The following is a 20729-nucleotide window of genomic DNA, read 5'->3' on the forward strand; positions in this document are numbered from 1 at the left end:
CATAGGTCTTTAAAAAGGAACATATTTAAAACCTTGAAAAGAATCTCTGTCTTCAAATGGTTCTTGATGTGTATGTGAGTGTGTGTGTTTCATTATAAACAGATACTTAATTGGAGGTCACATTGCTGAAAGGAGTAAAAAGATACTGATAGTCTTACTCCTATCCTCAACATGTAGTTTTAGAAGAAAAGTATAATCTAGAAAAAGCAAAGCAATTTGGAGGGTGGGGAAAAGTAAGAAAGTTGGCTGGGGTATTATAATGATTGTTTAACTTTAATAATAATAATAATTGGTCTTTAAAAATGTCTCTTGCCTAAAACCCGCCCAAGGGAAAAGAAAGAAAACCTCCTAAAAATTCCATATCCCTAAATATCACTACATCAAAAACCATCTGGAAAATGTCAGATAGTGGTATCCGCCCACCTAAGAAATTCAGTAAACTTTGTCTTCAATTACCATTTAGAATAATCAACACAAATTGAAATTTTGATTCAAAAACTCTCAGAAGACAAACCTGGATTAGGAGTCAGGTTTTAAAAGTCTCCTTACAAGATCATCTGTTTAGAGACACCCTTCTCACACCCCACCTCATCCTTGATCTGTACCATAAGTTCACAGTAGAAGTACAGCTGAATTTAAAGACATACACACAATGCTACTATGAAGTCTAGTTACTACATACACATTCTGAGCTTGTCTCAAGTTTCCATTGTTATATAAGCACTTAGGGGCAATAAAACTTCACTTACTTCCAGCAGTATTGTGAGTCTCAAAACATTAGTCTACCTGACTGTACAATCCTTTTGGCAGTGAATAGCACTGGGGTTTTATTCATGTTGATCATATTGTCGATGCTATATGGAATAACCACTTAGTAGCCTACTAGCCTGTAACATTTTTACCACTGTTGTTAAATATTATTACCCATACTGAACTCTGTATTAGAAAAATCAAGTTTGAAAATCTAAATATTCAGAAACAACTAGAGAGCTGTCGGATTCCACCACACACACACACACACACACACACTCTCTGTAGAACCTGATGAGAAGAGAGAAAAACAATGAGTATTCACTTCTCACAGATAGAGGTCACTAATGGACTGAATTTGAATCACTGTGGCAGAAACCATGAAGTTATTAAAGTAATCTAGTGAAAAATGAACTTGAATTGAAATTAAGTAAAGATACTAAAAGATGATTATCCAGAAAGGTCTGACCTGAATAGGAACAAAATTACATCACCTTGACCTTTTTCGAATCTTCTGTACAGGGAGCAAAACCAGGAGCTGCTCCTCTGTCACCCTTGCTGTTTTTTAACTTCAGACACTGCTGACGGCAGAAGCAGCAACTCCTTGTAGAGTACAATGCTGAAATGTCAAACTAGATCAGACGATCACACTGGGTCTCTACTGGATAAGGCTTCTGGACTTGTACATACTTGAGCCTTTCTTGAAACCACAGCTTCAAACTGGGAGGATATAAGGTTGCTTTAGGGAGATATGTCTAAATCCTAAATCAAACTCTGCAGCAGGCCAGAATATAAACATAACGAGCATCAGAGGAGGTTCAAATTAGATCCAGCCGGGCAAAGTCAAACTCGCAAAAGATCACCTCATCTGAAACGTAGCATACAAGAAAAACTATGACTGCCTTGGAAACCTCAAGGAAGCCCAGCATGGTGTCATTTGGGAATCTACTTTCTTCTGTTAAAAGCATCCCCTGGAATTTCTAAAATTGCAATGAAACTACTGAAGTGTTAAGATACGGGCTTTTTTAAAAAAAACAACAACAGCAGTCCTTCCATGCTAGGTTTCTAATAGCTTCTGCCACAGTACAGCTAGCCCAATTCTTTTTACAATATCTTGTACCTACTGGCAGAGACATGAAATAATGTTTGAAATTTCATCTTCCAACCTCCTTCAGTCACAGATATTTCCAACTCAACATGACAGTATAGTGTTGCACTGTCATCCGTGATTATTAAAAATCCTTAAATGGTTTAACCCTATCCTGTTTTGGACTTTCCAGGAGGGGAGGAAGAAAAGTTGTATTTGGGGGAGCAATAACATTGTGGGGAAATAAGCAACTTTTCATGGTATGTGTATTATTCAAAGATTTACGATCTTCTAATATGGTGGGCTGTAGATCTTATGTATCTGATGCATGTTGCTAAGTGACAAAAAAAAAAAGTCCAGTTCTAACACTTGATACTGACCTAAAATTTTACATTTCTACTGCAACAACCAAATATAAACCTGGAGAAAAGCCAACCTGCATTCTCTTTACCTCAAAATGTTTGGGGGATGCTCTTACTGGAGATGTAATAAGGTCATACCTCTTAAGTCCACAGGCAATATGTGTCTCGATATGGAAGCTAGCCTTCATATTAGCTTTCCACTGGGAGACGTTAGACATAAATTTAGCAATAAGCCTGTGAGCGAGTGGACATGTCCCAAAGCTTCCTGAAACCCTGTGTGATTATAGAGCCTCCCAGATGAGTGGGGAGCAATAGCTCCCACTTAGAAGAGGCTTTGCATAGCAAATGCAGCTTGTAAAGAAATCTAATCAGCACCTTGCACTCCTTCGCGAGCATTTACACGGATTTGTGCCTTGCACTTGATTAGCTTACTGTAAGCTTTACAAGAGATTCCCTCCACTAAAATTAATCAAAAGCTCTTGGAGACAGATTTCCATTTACCAGAGAAGGCACCACAAATAATGATCATAATAAAGGTGATAGCAGCAGCAAACGTGGGGCTGCTTTGAAACTCAAAACTCCACTGGGGGAAAGGGGACGTTGGGAAATTAGGGGTGGAATCTTTTTGCTCTCAGAGTGAAACGTAGGAGCTATTTTCTTAGTTAGCCTAAGTCAGGCTGCTGTTCCGAAAAGGTGACGGTGGTGTTCTCTCCGCTGCCCTTGCCTCAGTGCACACACGCGACCACTCACTGCTCAGGCACCACGGTGCATCAGGCCACCTAGGAAAAACCGGCCTCTCTGCAACACCACTAAACCGCCCCCAACAAAGCGCACACACACACAGAGGCGGATAATCACTGCAAATTCACGTCATCAATGGTTAACACGTTTCATCTCACCCTTCAATCAAAATGTGACTTCTAAAGTTCCTATTTTATGACGCCAGAAGGTGAATGAAGGGAAGGAGGAAGGGGGGTCTCCGGGGATGTCAAAGGGGTAAGGAGAATTTTTCCCATTTGCTTGAAATTCTTACACACACACACCCCATTTGCTTTTCTGCACCAGCTAAACACGGTGGGCAAATGGGAGTGGGCTCATATCATTTTTAAAAGATGCTAAATATGGGTGAGAGGGTTAGAGAGTGAGGGTGGGAGTGAGTGAAATCCATGCAGCATGTCCCCAGATTAAAGAATACTAAAAGCCCCTGAATCCACATTCTAAATTTCCAACAAGCTGCAAGATGAGGCACCAGCTGGGGCCGAAGGTTCTCACCCATTGCCGGGGGAGATTCGCCTCCCTGCACAGCTGCCCACCGGGCGCAGAGAAGCACCACCGGCCCCTCTAACGTGACTACAGATCTCCCGGAGCTAGGTGCCCATCCCTGAGATCTTGAACTTCGCCTCCCTCTTACTTTCACCCAAATCGGGCGTGCGTCAGGAAAGGCGCTAGGAGGAAGCAGGAACCCAGCAGAGGGGCATGGAAGGAGACGATGAGGGGTACGCGTTACCTGAGAAGGTTCTCGAGGTCTCCTTCCAGCCCTGGTGGTAATCCCGCTCAGCGCCGCGTCCTCCCCCAGATCCAAACTTTTGCCTGGTCCTCCAGGTGGCGGCGACGGTGGCGGCTGCTGGAGCCCGGCCCTGTCACCCGCAGCGTCGGGGCGCGGGGGTGCGGAGGCCAGAGCCTCAGAGCGGCGCGCGCCTCCCCGCAGCCGGCCGGCGCCCGGGCGCCCCGCTCGCCTCGCTCGCTCTCGCCTTTCTCCCCTACGGAGCCGCGGCATCGTCTTCCCCCGTCCTCCGCCACCTCCGCCTCCAGGGCTCGGGCATGCCACTTTCTCTCGGCTCCGGCCGCCGCGGCCCCCGCCTCCTCTCCTCCTCTGCCTCCCCCTCTCCGCCTCGGCCAAGCCGACAAGTCTCGCAAAGAGGAGGGCGAGCGAGGAAAGCGGCGGAAAGTGTTCCTGCAGAGCCGGGGCTCCTCGGAGACGGAGGACCCCGGGGGGCGGCCGGAGAGCCGGGCGGGCGCGCCTCCGACGCCGGTGTGCCGACCGCGCGGAGCCCGGCGTGGGGCGCTGCGCGGGGGCGGGCACGGGGCTCGCTCCAAGTGCTGCGCTGGCCCGGCGTGGGTCCGGAGGCTGCTCCGACCTCACTGCGGCCTCAATCCGACGCGGCCCGGCTAATGTAGGCGCCGCTGCCCCTACCCCCTCCCCTCCTGACACCCCCGAGAGATGTTTACAGTAATGAATTCGCGGGATCGCCTCCGCTGCTCCCGCGCTCCTCCTCTCCCTCCGTCCCTCGCGCTCTGGCGCGCTCCCCTGCCCGAGCCCTCTTTCTCTCTCTCCCTCCCTTCCTCCCACCCTCTCAGAGTCCCTCCCACATTTCTGGTTTAAAGAATGCTTGGGAGGCGCGGCTGCAACCCAAAGCTTTCCAAGAGGCAAAGTCAGACTCGGTTTTTAACTCTGTCCTTCCTGAAGAGAGTTGCAGAGCGCCGGGGCTATCCCACCCTGACCATGCACGCCTTCTCCTCTCTTTACCCTGCACCATCTCACGCCCCAGTAACTCTTAGGGATAATGCTACCCTCTGAGCGCTGAAGTCTATTTCCCTCCTGCCCACCGGTGTTGTTCTTCCAAGCTAGAGGATCTATTACTTAGACCTTGAGAAATGATCGAAACGTGAGATTACAGATTAAAAATATAAGTCTCTCAACCAAGATGGCGTTATTTCAAACGCAGGCAACCGTGGTGATTTGCCCCCACCCCGTCACTAGTTCCCTGATCCAGGACCTTCTTAAATAACTTTAATTAGGAAAATAATCCAAAGTTTAATATGATTATTTTAAACACCCCCTTTTCTCCCTTCACCCTGGCCACTGGAAAGAGTATTGTTCACTTTCTCTCTAGATTACAGCGGAGAGCCAAATTCAGCCTCAAAGATTTAAGAAACAGGCTTGACAGCAAAAGAAGCCACACTTGTATACAGGCAACGTTTCCACTTCGCAATCTCTTTGCAAAGGTTAAAATGTAATGTAAGAAAACCAGGTGCAGGTCTCTTTCCTGGGGGGGAAAAAGGGTTCTGGTTTTCTCTCATTTCATTGCCGCTCCTTCTGCCTCCAGTAAGTTGCTGTCATGTTTTAACAAGTCTGTAGAGAGGCTGAAACTGAACAGAAGAGGGAGAGCGAGCTCGCGCCAAGCGCTGGGCTGCGCTGAGACGCGCCGTCGGTGGGGCCACGCGAGAAGCAACTGGCGAGCTTACAACTAGCTCAGAACCAACTCCCTAGGGATCTGCTCGGCTATCGCGGCAGAAGAGTTGCGCAGGGGCGGTGGCCATGGCCGGCCCGGGACGATTTCCCCATCCTCATTTCAAAGCCTGAGTCACTTGGCACCACTTCCCCAATTGTTTTGATTTCCTTCGCATCCCTGTTGTGTCTACCGCCTTCACGTATTTGAGCGCTTAAGTCGTGTTAAGACGACTTGGAGAAACGCCCGATTTGCCTCCCAAGCACAAGCCACGCAAGGATCCACCAAGACGCACGCCCAAGACGCACGCTGGCACACGCACTCACACGCGCGCACACACACGCACACACGACCCAGGTTCGTGCGCGCGGGTCGCTGCCCATGTATTATGCAAAGGTAGCTAGGAAAATGCTTTGCCTTCTATTTACATAGTCCCTCTTCTCCCCAAACTCAATGTGTGACTAATAAATACCCAGAAGAGGAGGGGGCCTGGCTGAGGGAGTTAATTAGACTAGGACAGACAGTGAGTGCCATCTTGCTAGGAGGTTCCAGGAGCAAAGCACCAGCAACGACAGCAGCGGTGGCCTCCGCCTCCACCAGCAGCTGCCGCTGGCCGGAGCCACACGCGCTTCAGGAGTTTCCCGGGCATCAAGTGTGTGTACAGCCCGCCCCAGTCGCCCTTTTCCCCGATACTTCCTTTTCCTGGTTAGTGCCCCGACCTCAACTAGCAACCTTGATCTTGGGCCTGATTACAAACGAGAAGTGATCGCGCCGGCGCTGAAAGCGCGGAAACGAGCCAGAGACTGGTCAGCGCGGCGGAGGGATCTTTCCAGGCGGCTCCGAGCCCTCGCGGGGACCTAGTGGCAGCTGGCGAGGGTCTGCTCCCGCCCTCCTCGCTGTCGCCCAGCCGCTGCACTCAGAGCCTGGGGGACGTTATCTGCTCCCTTTCCGCCTCCCACGCATGCGACGCAGGGGACGCAATCCCAGTTCAGCCTCGAGTGCTCCCCGAGCCTTGTCCGCCCCCGCTGGTGCTCCAACTAGACGAGCTGGCGGGAGCTCAGTGGCGGGCCACTGAAGACCAGCAGGGCTGGAGAAAGACTTGATTTGGGGAAAAGCAACCCCCTCCCCAACTGGAAGGAAAACGAACTAGCACCCTCTGCATCTTAGCCATTAATCGATCTGGGATTGCGGGCGGGGGTGGGGGGGCTGGTAGCTTTAGAGGCAACCTCCTGATAATAACGCTGATGACATTAACAGCAGATGGAGCGGGCTCGGGGGTGGAGGAGTTAGGAGGGTGGTACTCCTAGAAGTTAACATTAATTCTGGGGAAGTGAGAGGCTGGACTCTGGCAAGCTTAGTGGCTCTAGAAACCCAGTTTAGGATCCATGCTCCCAGCAGGCTAGCAAAGTTGCCTTTTGACCCAGAGTTCGGTTACAAAACTCATTAGAGGAGGTGGATTCGACTTGCAAATAGACCTCCCTAAAGTCAGGGGAGAGTTAAGCAGCCTATTCTCTCTCTGGATAGGAAATAAAAGCCTAAAACATCACACCCCGATGACTATCCCCCAGTGGCTCCAAAAAACAGTGTCCCCCCCTAAAGAGACCGCGTGGTGCCCGCGTAGCGGCAGCCCAGGCGGTTACTGGAAACTCCACCTTGCGCCTCAGTCCCTTTACCTGGCGGCCGCGTCCCCACGCAGTGGGCTCATCCGAATCCGACAGGGTCGGGGAGGTGGAAAGGGAAAAAGCTGGCGCGGCAGCAACGGGGCTCCCGGGGCATGGTATTGTTTTACGGGTCGCCGCCAAGGTCCCTCCTGCCCATCGTTGAGAACTGCCAACCTGGTCCCGGGGCTGGGTGGACACGGCGGCGGGCGCGAAGCTGCCGCCTCACCGCTGCTTGACACCTGGGACCGAGAGCCAGAGACGCGCCCGGGGAGCGAGCAGCCCAGCGCCTGGGGGCGGAGATCGCGGCGGCCGATGTTATCTCCGGGCTCTTGTTCCTCTGCGGTGACAATGGAAGATGCAAACTCGCAAGTGATGGCGACAGGTTTCGAACGTAAAACTAACTACAAGGTACCCAGCCTGAGACAGTATGTTGCTTTTCCCCTCCCCCTCCTCTCCCTCCTACCAGGGAGGGAACTAACTTAACCCTGTGTGCGCCCTGCACTCCCTGGAGAAGCCGGAATCGACTAGGAAACCGCAGGCGGCGGCTCCTGGGGCGAGAGCTTTGTTCACGTGCGTTTCCAGTGGGTGTGTTGCTGTCTGGGGGCACTCGCGTGGCAAGACGCCAGTGGCAGCCTTCCAACGCCAGGCTCCGGCATGGGAAGGAGCCTTAGCGTTTCATCCGGACCAGACCCAGCCCTCGGAATCTATTTTTTGCCTCCAGTTACCAGATTTATTGAAGTTGCCAGCGAAGTTGGGTTTTATTCCTTTATTTCTTCCCCCTTCCCGCCCCCCGTATTATTTCCTTTCCTAGCGGTGCTTTGAAGATGTGGACTCTCCGCTCATTCTAACTCTACCTTTTAACTGTTCTGCCTGTGCGAGACGAATTGTGGAAGGCACCCACCCACGCCAAATTTAAATGAAACCGCAAGGAAAGCTTTCTCCCACCCAGTGCCCGCATAAACCCAAAGACCACATATTCAAATAAGACCAAGGCGCCGGAAGATGGGGGTGGGGCAGGCTTGGGGGAGTTTGAAATGTGAATGGGGAGGCGGAAGGGTGGAAAGAGAGAGAGAGAGAGAGAGCCTTAGGATGGCATAAACAGGAGACAGACAAACAAAAATGACAATGCAGAAAATATATCTGAGTCCCAACGTTGAAAGCAGCAGGTCAGCTTTAAGAACCTAGATTTTGATCGGCAGTATTTCTCCAGCTCCTCTGGAAGTGGTAAAAAATAAATAAATAAATAGAGAGAGTACAGGAGTCTCCACCTTGGACTCCCCGATGCTTTGCATTTTGTAAACAGCTTCGACTAACTGCTCTAGACTCCCAAGAAGTTAACTGGAGTTGGAGGCGAGTCATCGTGGACGCGGAACGGAGGAAGCTTAGACAAGAGAAAACTGACAGCAGAGCGCCTCTGCTGTCACCGTCACGTCTAAATGAGCCAGAATGTCGCCCAGAGCGCGAACTCAGACACTTCAACCGATTCCTTCTTTCTCTACCTCCATTCCCGACTAAAGAAGGAAAGACAGAAATACCATGCCTTTAAAAATCATTGAGAGGGTAACATGTGGATCTTGCGGAAACTGAGTTATTTTAAAAAGAGAAAATGTGTTTCTTCACCGGATAAGTGTTCTAATTTCTCTCTGCAATATACCCAAGCCAACGGGAACCTGTAATAGCCATTTCAAACGCTTCCGCGAGCCAGGCCAACCCACAGAGGCAGTGGGAGCGCTGTTTCCAGCCCGCCGGTGCAGAATTCCGTTGTAAATCCTTCTAGCTTGCCAAGGTGGCAGCAAAGCATAGGGATAGCTCATCAGGCTGCAGAATCAATACGAAAGATCACATTTTGGGACAAATACTCGTCTACCTGCTTTTACACATCCATCTTCGTGTGTTTAAGTGTACATAAGTATCCACACGAGGTGCTTCCTTTGAAACCTTGATCTGAGAGAACATTATAATTATTTCATCTTTAAGAATACATTTTTGTTTAAAGGCAAAACAGAACACTGTACAGGTTTTACGTTCTGATTTATGCTGCTGTAAAATGAAGAAGACTGGAAAAGGCAGAGGGGGTGGTTGCAGATGTACAGAATTAGTATTTTAGATTATTGCTGTTTCTATATTATAATAAAACAATGTCATGTGGATACTCTCCCTATTAAAGACTATCAGTGTGATTATTGTAATCAGAACAAGGAAAATTAAAGATGGAAAAATATCCTGTATGAACAGGGTCGCTGTAACAAATTTCTTATCCACGTGACCTATGAGTCAGCTTTAGAAATGTGTGATGGTGGGGCCAGAGGAAGGAAAAGAATAGTAAATGTGGTTCAGGGGCTCCAGAGCGTAATAATTTTGCAGACTCACAAAACTGTGATAATTAGGTTACTTTATTTTTATTGAGAAAGTATCACTAACACAGAAGGGCAGAGAAGTAGAGAAACAAAAAGCAAATCTGTGAGCTTCAAAAAACATAAAAATCAGCTCCTTAGTTACTTGAAACTTGAATCCTCAATGGAGTTTTCACTTCAATTGAAATTTGACTGCCATCTCAAATCTTTTATCGCCCCCTCTCCATGTTTCTTGTACCCTTCCTCATCTATACATGCACGTGTACATTGGCCTGTCTTTCTAATGAAAGTAAAAATAACACAGGATTTGGATTCACAAGATCATGGTTTAAGCCCCAGGCACTGAAAATTTTGATCTTGAGTAAGTTCAGCTCTGAGCCACTGTTTACTCATATAGAAAATAGACATAAAAATACCTGTTTTACCAGCTTCATAATATTGTCACATCATGAGTCAGCGTGCGTGAAAGTGCTTTAGAAATTTGAGTTGTTGTTATTGCTAACGATATTATCATTACATCACACAGCCCCAGCCTTCAAAACATAGGAAAATTACAGCAATGGAAACATAGTCAGTTTCCCCTCATGTTATCATCTTACATTACCTTGGAACATATATCAAAATGAAGGAACCAACACTGCTACAGTGCTGTTAACTGAACTCCAGACTTTATTCAAATTTCATCAACTTTTCCACTGATGTCTTTTTTCTGTTTCAGGATCCCAGCTAGAATACCACATTGCCTTTAGTCATCGTATTTCCTGTGCTCTGTGACAGTTCCTTAGTCTTTCCTTGTTTTTTGTGACCCTAAGAATTTTGAGGAATAATGGTCAGGTATTTTGTAGAATGTCTCTCAGTTTGAGTTTATCTGATGTTTTCTCATGATTAGACTCTAGTTATGGGTTTGGGAAAAGAATACCATGGAGGTGGAGCGCTGTTCCCATCACATCATATTGGGTGGTACCTGGTATCAGCATGTCACTGATGATAACATCATCACCCTCTAAGGTGTTGTGTGCCGGGTTTCTCCACTGTGAAGTTATTTGTCCTTTTCCATGCTCTATTCTTTGGAAGTAAGTCACTAAGTCCAGCCCACCTTATGAATTTGGAATTTCTACATGAGCAAAATAAGCATTTAGTGTGACTCATAAGCACCCCAAATATCAAATTCACCCAGGAATAATCTCCCAGGAAATTCCTGCTGTAATCTATGTCCTTAGGAAAGTGCTCAACAATCTTTTCTTGGTTACATATTTGAAGCCGTCTTCAACTATTCCATGTTTTACAGTTCCCAAACCCAGTCATTCTCAAAATCCTGTAGATTCTTTTCTGAAATGTCCCCTTCTTTTCCAATCCCCATTGCCACATCTGGTTGGTTCGGAATTCCAACTTCCCTATGAAAAGATGACATCCATGACCTCTTATCTCTCTCCCTTTCGTGGTTTTCCACCAGTATGTTGCTCATTTCTTTCTCCTTTAAAGTGACATTAGCTATCTACATGTTTGTCTCTGGAATAGATTTAAGCGTCTCAAAGAATCAAGTTGATCTTACTTTTGTATTCTCCTGGTAAATGCTCAAAACATGGTTGTTTACATCATGAATAAGCCCCTCCAGTAGGTAGAGAGAAATGCATCCTTTCTTCTAAGATGAGAACCATTGTAAGGAAATCCATGGTTAACACACTGGGGAGAAGTGGCTTTTCACTTCTCTCATGAGTAAGAAATACTCCTAGTGAATGACACCTTTTTTGTGAGTGTGGGTGGATTCATGTGAATCTATGATGCTGAAATATACACACTTCTGATTTTGAACCACCAAACTACAGTATATGATTCATCCATTCATGCAACAAACTTTTGTAGGAAACAAAAAACATGTAGCTGGCATTTGACGAATAGACTCGGCCCCCATCTGTCAAAACTCTCAGTCTAGTGGAGACATATAGACAAATATTTACACACTCATTAGGTAAATATAACAATTTAGGTATATGCAAAGTACTTCAGTGCCCTGAAATAGATTCTCTCCAAAGGGAAGACTTCATCCAGTGATGAAGAGGCTCTTTTGACAACATACTGATTTTACAGGGGACTTTGTGGCATTATTTTTGTTTCCAGCCTTCTGCATACAGCAGCCCCAGGTACCAACTGGAATCTCCTGTCTCATGGAAACCTTGTTGGGCAAAGAACTGGAAAATCAGTGTGGAAGTAATTGCTTGAATATCCATTTCCCCAAGCCTTATTTTCTTTGCGTTTCCATGCAGGTTACAAGATGATTATGCGTGAACAAAAAGAGAAGGTACATACTGACAGGAAACCAAAGCACATTAAACCATGGAGATTTCCTCTTACATAAACCTGCCATTTGTTAAGCTGTTGCTCTCTATTCCAAAGGGAAGCTGGCAAAAACTTGAAGCAAATATTCTCCAACAGCATTGGGGAAAAGTAAGTGAGGGAAATGTCTTTTTAGAAAGGGTATAGAGGTGATATAGAGATGTAAGCCATTTTAAGAAGAGATAAAAGATCCATCCAGGGACTTATGCAAACCTGTATGCTGCCATTGTAAAAAATTTTCTGAGACTTCTATATCGATTATAGTTCTGATGAAGAGTGAGGTGCCATTTTAATCAGAGAATACACACTTAATTGAATGAGCATATAAGATTCTGAATATATATATAAAACTTCCTACTAGACCATATATATATCCATATATATACACACACACATACATATATAGACTTTCCACTGTCTATAGATATATTAGAAAAATAAAATTGCATCGTTTAGAAGGTCAGAGACAGTTTTCGAGACTGACTTAGTATGAAAACAATTATCCTTATCAGTTAAGCTTTGTGCAGCTGCAAGAGCCCTGAACTTGAACTTGGTACACCAAGTCTCCACCACTTTATCAGGGAAATCACTTAACTGCACGAAGCTTCAGTTTCCCTTCTATCAATAAGTAAAACTAAAACTATCTTCTAGGGTAGATACATAAAGAATAAATGAGTTATTCCAAAGCTCAAAATAAGATTAAACTGTTATTATGTATATAATTATTGTGTTTTACAGAACATAATTTAATGTGATCTATATTTTACTCTGTATAACCTTAAACCATAAGGTTTACATGTGTTGCTATTTCTAGATTTTGGGTAACCTCGTTTTACATAAAGTCTCAGAGCTTCACAGATACAAAATTGCCTAGTTTCTGCACAATTGCCCTGAATAATACTTTCAGGTACCACTCTTTGCCACCAAATTTTGAACTACTCAAGACATAAACTTCCTCAACCTAGAGAATTGTTAGCTTATCTTCTCATTGTATCATTAAAAAATTCATGTAAATTGCTGTTGGCCAATTTTCTTCCATAATTCCTCCATTTAGCTAATAGAAGTAACTAAAGTTTTTCAAGTAATTCTTTTGTTTTATTTTTTTAATCTTATTGTTGGATTATTTTGGTACTCAAGTTTTCTGGATTTAGTCATCTCGTTTGCTTACTTAGTTGGAACAGATTGGATTTCAAGTTTACCCTTTCTCCACTTGAAATATTTTTGAAAAATGAAATTAACACTAAAACATGAAAATAAAAAATAATTCAAAGAGATAATCCCTTACAGAGAGTGTCTCTTCCTCTGTTGCTCTGTCTCACCTTTGAAAGTTTCCATTAGCACAATATTTTGTAAAGAGGCTAGGAAGTCATATACCATGAGTGTAAGTGAGTTTATTAGCATTTGATTTTTACTCTTTATCAATAGTACAGGGGCAAGAGTTAGATTCTCCCTTCTAAAAACTGAAGCGCCGTTGTGGATCAGCAGGCTATTTTGTAGGTTGACGAAAGCCACGGAGCTCTTGTCTCTGAAGAAGTTGTTAAGAGCTTGATTTTGAAAGGCCTTCCCATTTTCCTCGGCATTTTAAAGAGCTGTTTAGTGAATCCCAAACACAACGTCAAACCACAGAAAGATTTGAATTGTTCTGTTCTTGGATTATGTATTTATTTTTATTTCTAAGGATTCGGTAGCATTTTCATGCTCATATAGTGGGGTTTCCTCTTCTTTTCACTTTAATGCTTTGTAAATGGTATAGTGTCCAAGTTTTTAGTGCAGTAGATACAAGAATATGGATTATAGATCAGAGCTGGTATAAAGTCAAGCAGTTAACATTAAAAACACCTCCATTTCTAGAGCCTTTATCCCTTACAGCATTCCTAAATTAATTATTTCCACAGGAGTTCTCCATTCCCCACACACATGGCCCAGGTCACAGAACAAGTGAAGCAGCTAGTAGTAGATACCATGTCTTCAGAATCCTGTCCGGGGTTTAGCCCACTTCCCTGCTGTACATTTTATTCTCTCATCAGCAGGAATTATTTTTTTCTTGAAACTATGGATAAAGCCAAATGTATTTAATTTTTTTCCCTAAATGTCAATGAACTAAAAGCCAGATTCCTTTAAAGACACCAGTATTCCTCACACGTCCTAAGTAGAGGGCTTTAACTTACAGAAGTAAGCCTATAAAGGCTAGAGAAGCCTCAACATCATTAAGAAAATGCAAATCAAAACCACAGTGAGATACTACTTTATTCCCACTGTAATGGCTATAATAAGCAAACAAACAAACTGTAACCAGTGTTGGTGAAAAAGTAGATAAATAGGAACCTTCACACATTGCTGATGGGAATGTAAAATAGTACAGCCACTTTGTAGAACAGTTTGGTGTGAAGGTTTCTTAAAAAGTTAAACATAAATTTACCACATGACCCAGAATTCCACTCTTAGGTGTACCTACTCAGGAGAAATGAAAATCTATGTCCACACAAACACTTTCACATGAATGTTCTTGACAGCATTATCCACAATAGCCCAAAACTTAAAACAACCTAAATGTCCATCATCTGGTGAATGGATAGATGAAATGTGGTGTATCCGTACAATGGAATACTGTTTGGCAATCAAAAAGAACAAAGTAGGGATGCATGCCAAGGCATGGATGAACCTCAAAAACATTTTTCTCAGTGAAAGAAGCCATACTCAAGAGATTACATATTGTATGAGTTAATTTATAGAAATAAAGAGAAAAAGCAAAGTTTTTGAAGACAGAAAGCAGTTAGTGGCTGCCAGGGTGAGGAGGAATTGGGAGAGAGAAGAAGGAATGGGGATTAACAGTAAATGTGCAAGAAGGATCATAATGTGGTGATGAAAATTTTCTAAAATTGATTCATAGTGAATAGATGCATGACTTGGTAAATTTACTAAAAATAATCATTGAATTTTACACTTGAGAAGAGTGACTTATATGATATGCAAAATATGTCTAAATAAAATTATTTTTTAAAAGCTAACAGGATTGATGTCAACATCTATGAATATTTAATATTGGTAATATTCTCATTAGATCCTCTTACATCACTAATAAATAGGACTTGAATTATCTTAAGAATGATAAAGAATATGATTAGAAATAGTAAACGAATAGGCAAGTCTAAACAATTCCTCCTATGGTTCCCTACTTCTTTAAAACAGCAGGGCATTTTGAAAGCTGATTAAATCCATTCATGTGTTCTGTAAAATTCAAAAGTAAAATAAACAAAATACAGAGTGACATATCTCTTCCACTCCATTCGCTGAAAAAGAAAAGTAATATTTTAAAAATGTCTATGAACCAATAAGGGAAAACAAATTTTCTGCTTTTGTGTTAAGTTCTCTGCTCTCCAGACTCTGCTGCCAAAAGATGCTGCTATTTTTACAGCCTAATTCACATTTGTTTACTATGGCTCAAGGAAACATGACGTTTTATTAATAAAATTCTATCTTTGACAATAGAATTATCAATTATTTTAACATATCCCTCGAACAGTTAATTCCTTCAGATACTCATCAATCAAGAATCTTCTTTCTTTCTGTCCAATTAGGGCAATATAAATATCATTTTGTGAGGATGTCAAATTTTTCTTTTTTTTGGCAAAACAAGAAAGCATAAGACAGATGGGTTAAGAAGAAAGTCAGACACAATATCAGTTGCCAAAGGAAAAAAAATTAAAGACAACATCTTGTCCATCAAGAGGCTCAGATCAAGAGTCTTTCCTTTCTCAAATGATGACAGCTCCAGGGCTGTGAGCAACAGAAAATAAATAAGCAAAACCACCAAAGATGTTTCTCCATGGTTTCCACTGTAATGTCTGGAATCGATAAACATGTCATTTTACTAGGAAGATTACCTGACAAAAATTAGCTTCAGCAGACAAAGAAAAAGAAGAAAATTGAATAAGGGCATGTCATATCTGTTACACTGGATGAACTGTCATTATGCTTTTCTGGGTGACGCTGATGAAAATGTCCAGGAAGATAATCCACATCTACCTTCAACAATATAAAATGATCCAAAGTACAGACTTATAATCCTCATATGAGGAGCTTCAGTACAATTGACATAGTTACTCTCAGTTGAAAATGGGCCCTGGTTGGTATTCTGAGTTCATTTTTCTCAAACTGGAGTTTGCCCACTAGATGTGGTGAAATCCAGTTTGTATGCTCTTTAATGACCTTTTTACAGCCAGGAAGACCTTATTTTTCAGGCCTCAGGAAACTGTTGATAGAATGAAGGAGGTTAGAACTGCGACTAGATCTACTGGACCTGTGAGTCATCCATCACCCATTCACAACTGTATCCCAGATGGAAGAGAGATGAGAGTGAGCACATTTAATGAGGTGTGAGCTTTGAATGGACAGAAAAACACAATTCTGAAGGTTTTGAGATCAACTTCTTGAATTGACACAATGAAAAGTATTTTATCATAGATATACATCACATTTTTTTTTCACTTTTCACATTACTCTCAGTCTTTAGGAAAAGAGTAGGGACTAGATTGGAAGATATTGAGAAAATTTGCTAATTGGCCAAGTTCTTTGTCGGTGCCTTATAGGATATGTTTAAGTATAAGAGCATACTTCAGTTTATTTGGAATAGAATCAGGCTGAGTTCTGGTATCAAATATGTTCCCAACCAGCTGAGTATTTAGGAAAGCCATTCAATTTTCTTAGTCCCCAGATGTCTCAGCTCATAGTGATAATAATTTCTGGCAAACTTGCTTTCCGTCATTTTGTAGGCATGAATAAAATGACAAATGTAAAAGTACCTAAGAGAAAAGCATTTCCATAAGTAAGGGTGTCATTCTTATTAAAAAATGAGAATATCTCCTCTTTAACCCCTTAGTTTGCTTGAGAGTGAAAGCCAGGGTAACTCCTCTAGGAAATGGTCAGGTTCTGGTTTACATTTCTTATGTTATGAGGGTGATAAAGGGCTGATCTTTAGATGTGACAAGTACAAAGTCTTATGCTTGGGTTAGAGTTTGGAGAGCCTCATTAATCATGCTCCATTGTGTTATAGGTTCTGTAAACATTGCAAAAGCATAAAGTAAAGCCCTTCTATTAGTGACATCTTTCCAACCTAACTCCAGGAAGCCTTTGAGATTTCCTTAAATGACTGGATTTCATTTCAGTCATTAGTTAACCCTGCCTAGTGGGTGACTAGGAATCCCACCAGGCAGGAGTAAGAGGATATGTATTCAAACAGTACAAACATGGCTTGTCCCAGTCACATAACCATTAGAAATAGTAGGGGGGCTTTCCTTTCTCAGGATAAGTCAAATCATTTATGTGAATCCCATAATATTCCACGTTGTTTTTTTTTTTTTGGCTTTTGGAAACTAATGCTATAAAGTTGTAGTTAGAAAAAGAACTCGGAGAATCCTTCCTATGGGTATTTTGGATGAGATTAAAAGGCAAGTGTTATTTCTTACAGATTTATGCATTCTATTGGCAAAGTCTATTTATGTATGAATGGGTTACTCTGAGACAACTTAAGAAGCAAGGCCATCTTTGGGACTATAGATCAGAGTACATTTGGTATTCACCGGACTTATCTCCTCATGGTTCTTCCTTATATTTTGTTTACGCTTAGTTTCCAAAGTCTCTAAAATCTTCTCGTTTGTAAATATTTTATTGTTTATTTATTAATTAATATGTTATTAATATTTTCCTTCGTGGAAATGTTTTAAAGCACATTTATCCATTGCAAGGTAGTTCTTTTTAGCTATAATAGCAAAGTTCCCAACAGAATTAATGCAAGCAAGACCATTTAAATAGCTGTGTGAGTGAAATTTGTACAGAAACACATCAATGTATATTTTAATATTATAAATTTTCCAATTTAGCTGAAGAAGAGTATAAATCGTAGTTTCCAGGCAGTTTTGGGAGGTCCAGAAGCAGTAAATTGAATAAAAACATTAATTTCTTGGCTGCTTTTCTTGTCTTTGACCCCCTGCATTCATTAACACCCCAAGAAAAACTATGGCTTTGGTGGTTAGATGTCAGACTAATAAGGCAAATGTTGGAGTTTATATAATAAGCAAGCTCTCTTCCTTCTGTATAAATAACATGGAAAATTTCATGAATCTCACAGTAGGAGGACATTTACACACAGGGAAAGAGCATTTGGTTGGATCCTGGACAATCCATAATGACTTATGTATAAACAACTCAAGATATAGGACATGCTGACAAGGGGTCCGCAACTAGTATAATGTTTATGGAAAATGAAGTCACCTATAAGTGACTTTCTTCGGATTCTTCAGTATCCTAATATCTCTCTTTCTATCTTCTGAAAGTTTTGGCTCTTTCATGCTAACTAATACTTTTCACGTGTTTCAAAATAGCAAGATTCAAACTAAGCAATTACTAAGAAGAATAATAATTAACCAAAATGTGTACTGCCTAATTGCAGTGGGAGTTAGAATCGTTAATAACAAGATAATATGGATGTGATAATGTCAACATGCTTATAACTATGGACCGAGCAATGTGAAATATAGCAATGGAATTGTTTCCTGGTTCTTGCATATCATAATCCAGTAAATATGTCTAGATATTACATCATGCTTTCTCATAGCTATAACATATTATCTACTCAAATTTAGCTAATTTCCCAACAAAAGTCCATGTTCTTTCTACCACATGGACCTTGTCTACCTCTCCCTAAATTTGGTTATTCTCCTTTTACAAACTTCGTGTGATAGATTTGTTTTTAGCATGTGCATGGTATCCATGTCTTATTGCAAACGTTATTAAATATTTCTGAAACCCTTCTATATGCCAGGCACTGTACTTGATGCTGGTAAATGTGGCAGCAAGAAGTAGGTTATTGCAGAGCATTCAGACAAGTAAATGAAATTACAGTGCAATTACAGTAAGTCTTAGATAAAGGGAAACATCAAGTTCTATGGAAGAACATAGAAGAGACACTTAATTCAGTCCTTTGGAGTCAAGAGTCCTTTCTGGTAGGGTATGGAATATCACAGAATCTTAAAGTTGTTCACTTTGCCTGGAATGTCTATTGTCAAGGAGGGGGAAAAGAGAAGACACAGAGGTGGTAATAAGGCTTGCAAGTTGTGCGTAGAAAGTCAAGCTTTATACTGAGAGAAATGGGGAGTCATTGAAAGCTTTTGAGTGTTTTTTAAAATTATTCACAATAACCAAGATTTAGAAGCAACCTATGTAACCATCAACAGATGAAGGAAGGTTGTTAAATAGGGAAATGACAAGATCCAATCTGTGCGTTTGCGACTCAACTCTGCCATAGACAATATGTAAACAAATGAGTGTGGATGTGGTCCAATAAAACTTGATTTACAAAACAAGGCAGCTGGCAGGAATTGACCCATAGGCCACAGTCTCCAAAACTAGACAGCCTCTGATGAGGTAAAACTGCAAGAGTTTTGTCACTGGCTAGAAGTAAGGGAGAGATGTCAAATTCCTGGCTTAGCCAATGTGTGAGAGATAACTACCAATGGATGACCCTAAGTCTGGTTAAAGGTGTATGTATTTGTATATCATGTAGAATATTGCAGAAGAAGGCAATGACACAGTAAGAGAAGTGCTTATAATTTGGAGGATATCTTTAAATAGCCTTACAAACACTAGTTAGATTAAGCACTGTAGAATCAGAGTGTGAGCTGATTATTCTATCTTTTTTAGAAATTATTACACAACTTTATACCTGTAAAATGAGTAATTGTTTTTTTAAAACACAATTGTTAGGAAGACAGTATTTTTTTGAACATTGCTTAGTTCTAAGAATAAGAGATGCTAAGTACAGGCAAAGTATTATGATGCAGTAACATGTAATATTTTGAAATGCTTAACAAAGAGTCACACATAAGCTGCAGAGAGAGGGGGTAAATATGGAAACATTTAAAGAAAGGATGTGACTCACAGGAAGAGAGCCAATCTGAAAATTCAGAGAAATGTAGGGAGGAGACCAAGGAGAAATCCAGAGTGAAATGAAATAACTGTTTGGGGAGCAGATGGTGCAATATCTCATTCTTAAAAGATAAGACGAGCAAAGAATCTGCCTTTTCTCCTCAAAAAGTTACATTACTTATATTTTATATTCCGTTTCTTTCATTTTTTGGAGTGGTTTCATCTGTAATTTATCTTTATTCAAGGTTGAAATTTTACCAGTTTCTCATATGTCACTGCTGTCACCTTTAAAGACCTAGGATTTTCATGTCATTTTTTTCTTACCCTCCTCGTCTCCATTTTTGCTTCTATCCTTCATATTCTGCAGATGAACATGAAGTCAGTAAGGCTGCACCATATCGTGATATTAAAATATTTTGGCAACTCCTAATTACTGGTTTCCGCAAGACATTTGGGAGATATTACATACTATGAGTAAAGGCAATCCCTTCAGTCCTCCTTTTTGGCATGCTTCTCTTGGGCTATCACAGTTAGACCATTAATGGGAGAAGATGTAGCTTTTACATTCTTGGCAAATAAAACTTGGAACTTCACCCTTTCATTGGTTTTAGCATCCAAAACCCAGATATCCTGCCCATATGCTTCCCTCTTGCCATGTCACCAAGCCCTATTCTCAAAACTTGGTGTCAGTGTCTTCAGCATCTGGAAACTTTTGGCATGGAAACCACCACCAAACAGTGAAACATTTCCTTTTCGTGTACTTTGAGCCATATCAATGTGCTTTAGATCTTGAGAACCCCTCCCAGAACTGTCTAAATGCCCCCATTTTAAAAGAGAGCAATGATACAAATGTCAAAAACCAATGACAGCAAGGTTGATGCCATCCCAAGTTCTTAATTCCAACATGACAAGCCCTGAGTATGTCCAGATGTATGTGGATAAGGTTTCATTTAACTTGACCAGAAAAGGAACTTGGAGGAATACAACTGAAAGCTGTTTATTTAGACCCTATATATATATATTGTAGT

At 42.1% G+C, this 20729-nt stretch overlaps 1 protein-coding gene across 3 annotated transcripts in view; it reads right to left on the reverse strand.

The window, feature by feature from the left end:
* Positions 1-7548, reverse strand: part of FLRT2 (fibronectin leucine rich transmembrane protein 2) — a 102001-nt gene extending 94453 nt beyond the window's left edge. For 2 of the 3 annotated variants that reach the window (XR_015556132.1, XM_087448089.1), the window contains exon 1: positions 3707-4527. The gene's annotated coding sequence lies outside the window, so the exon portion shown is untranslated. Of the gene's footprint in view, positions 1-3706; positions 4528-7102 lie in introns of those variants that run through there. The other variant, XM_087448091.1, reaches the window with a different exon arrangement.
* Between the last annotated feature and the right edge of the window lie 13181 nt (positions 7549-20729).

Source organism: Ceratotherium simum, chromosome 24, assembly GCF_057802395.1.
Source record: "Ceratotherium simum simum isolate JZ-2026a chromosome 24, ASM5780239v1, whole genome shotgun sequence".
Classification (NCBI taxonomy): Eukaryota; Metazoa; Chordata; class Mammalia; order Perissodactyla; family Rhinocerotidae; genus Ceratotherium; species Ceratotherium simum.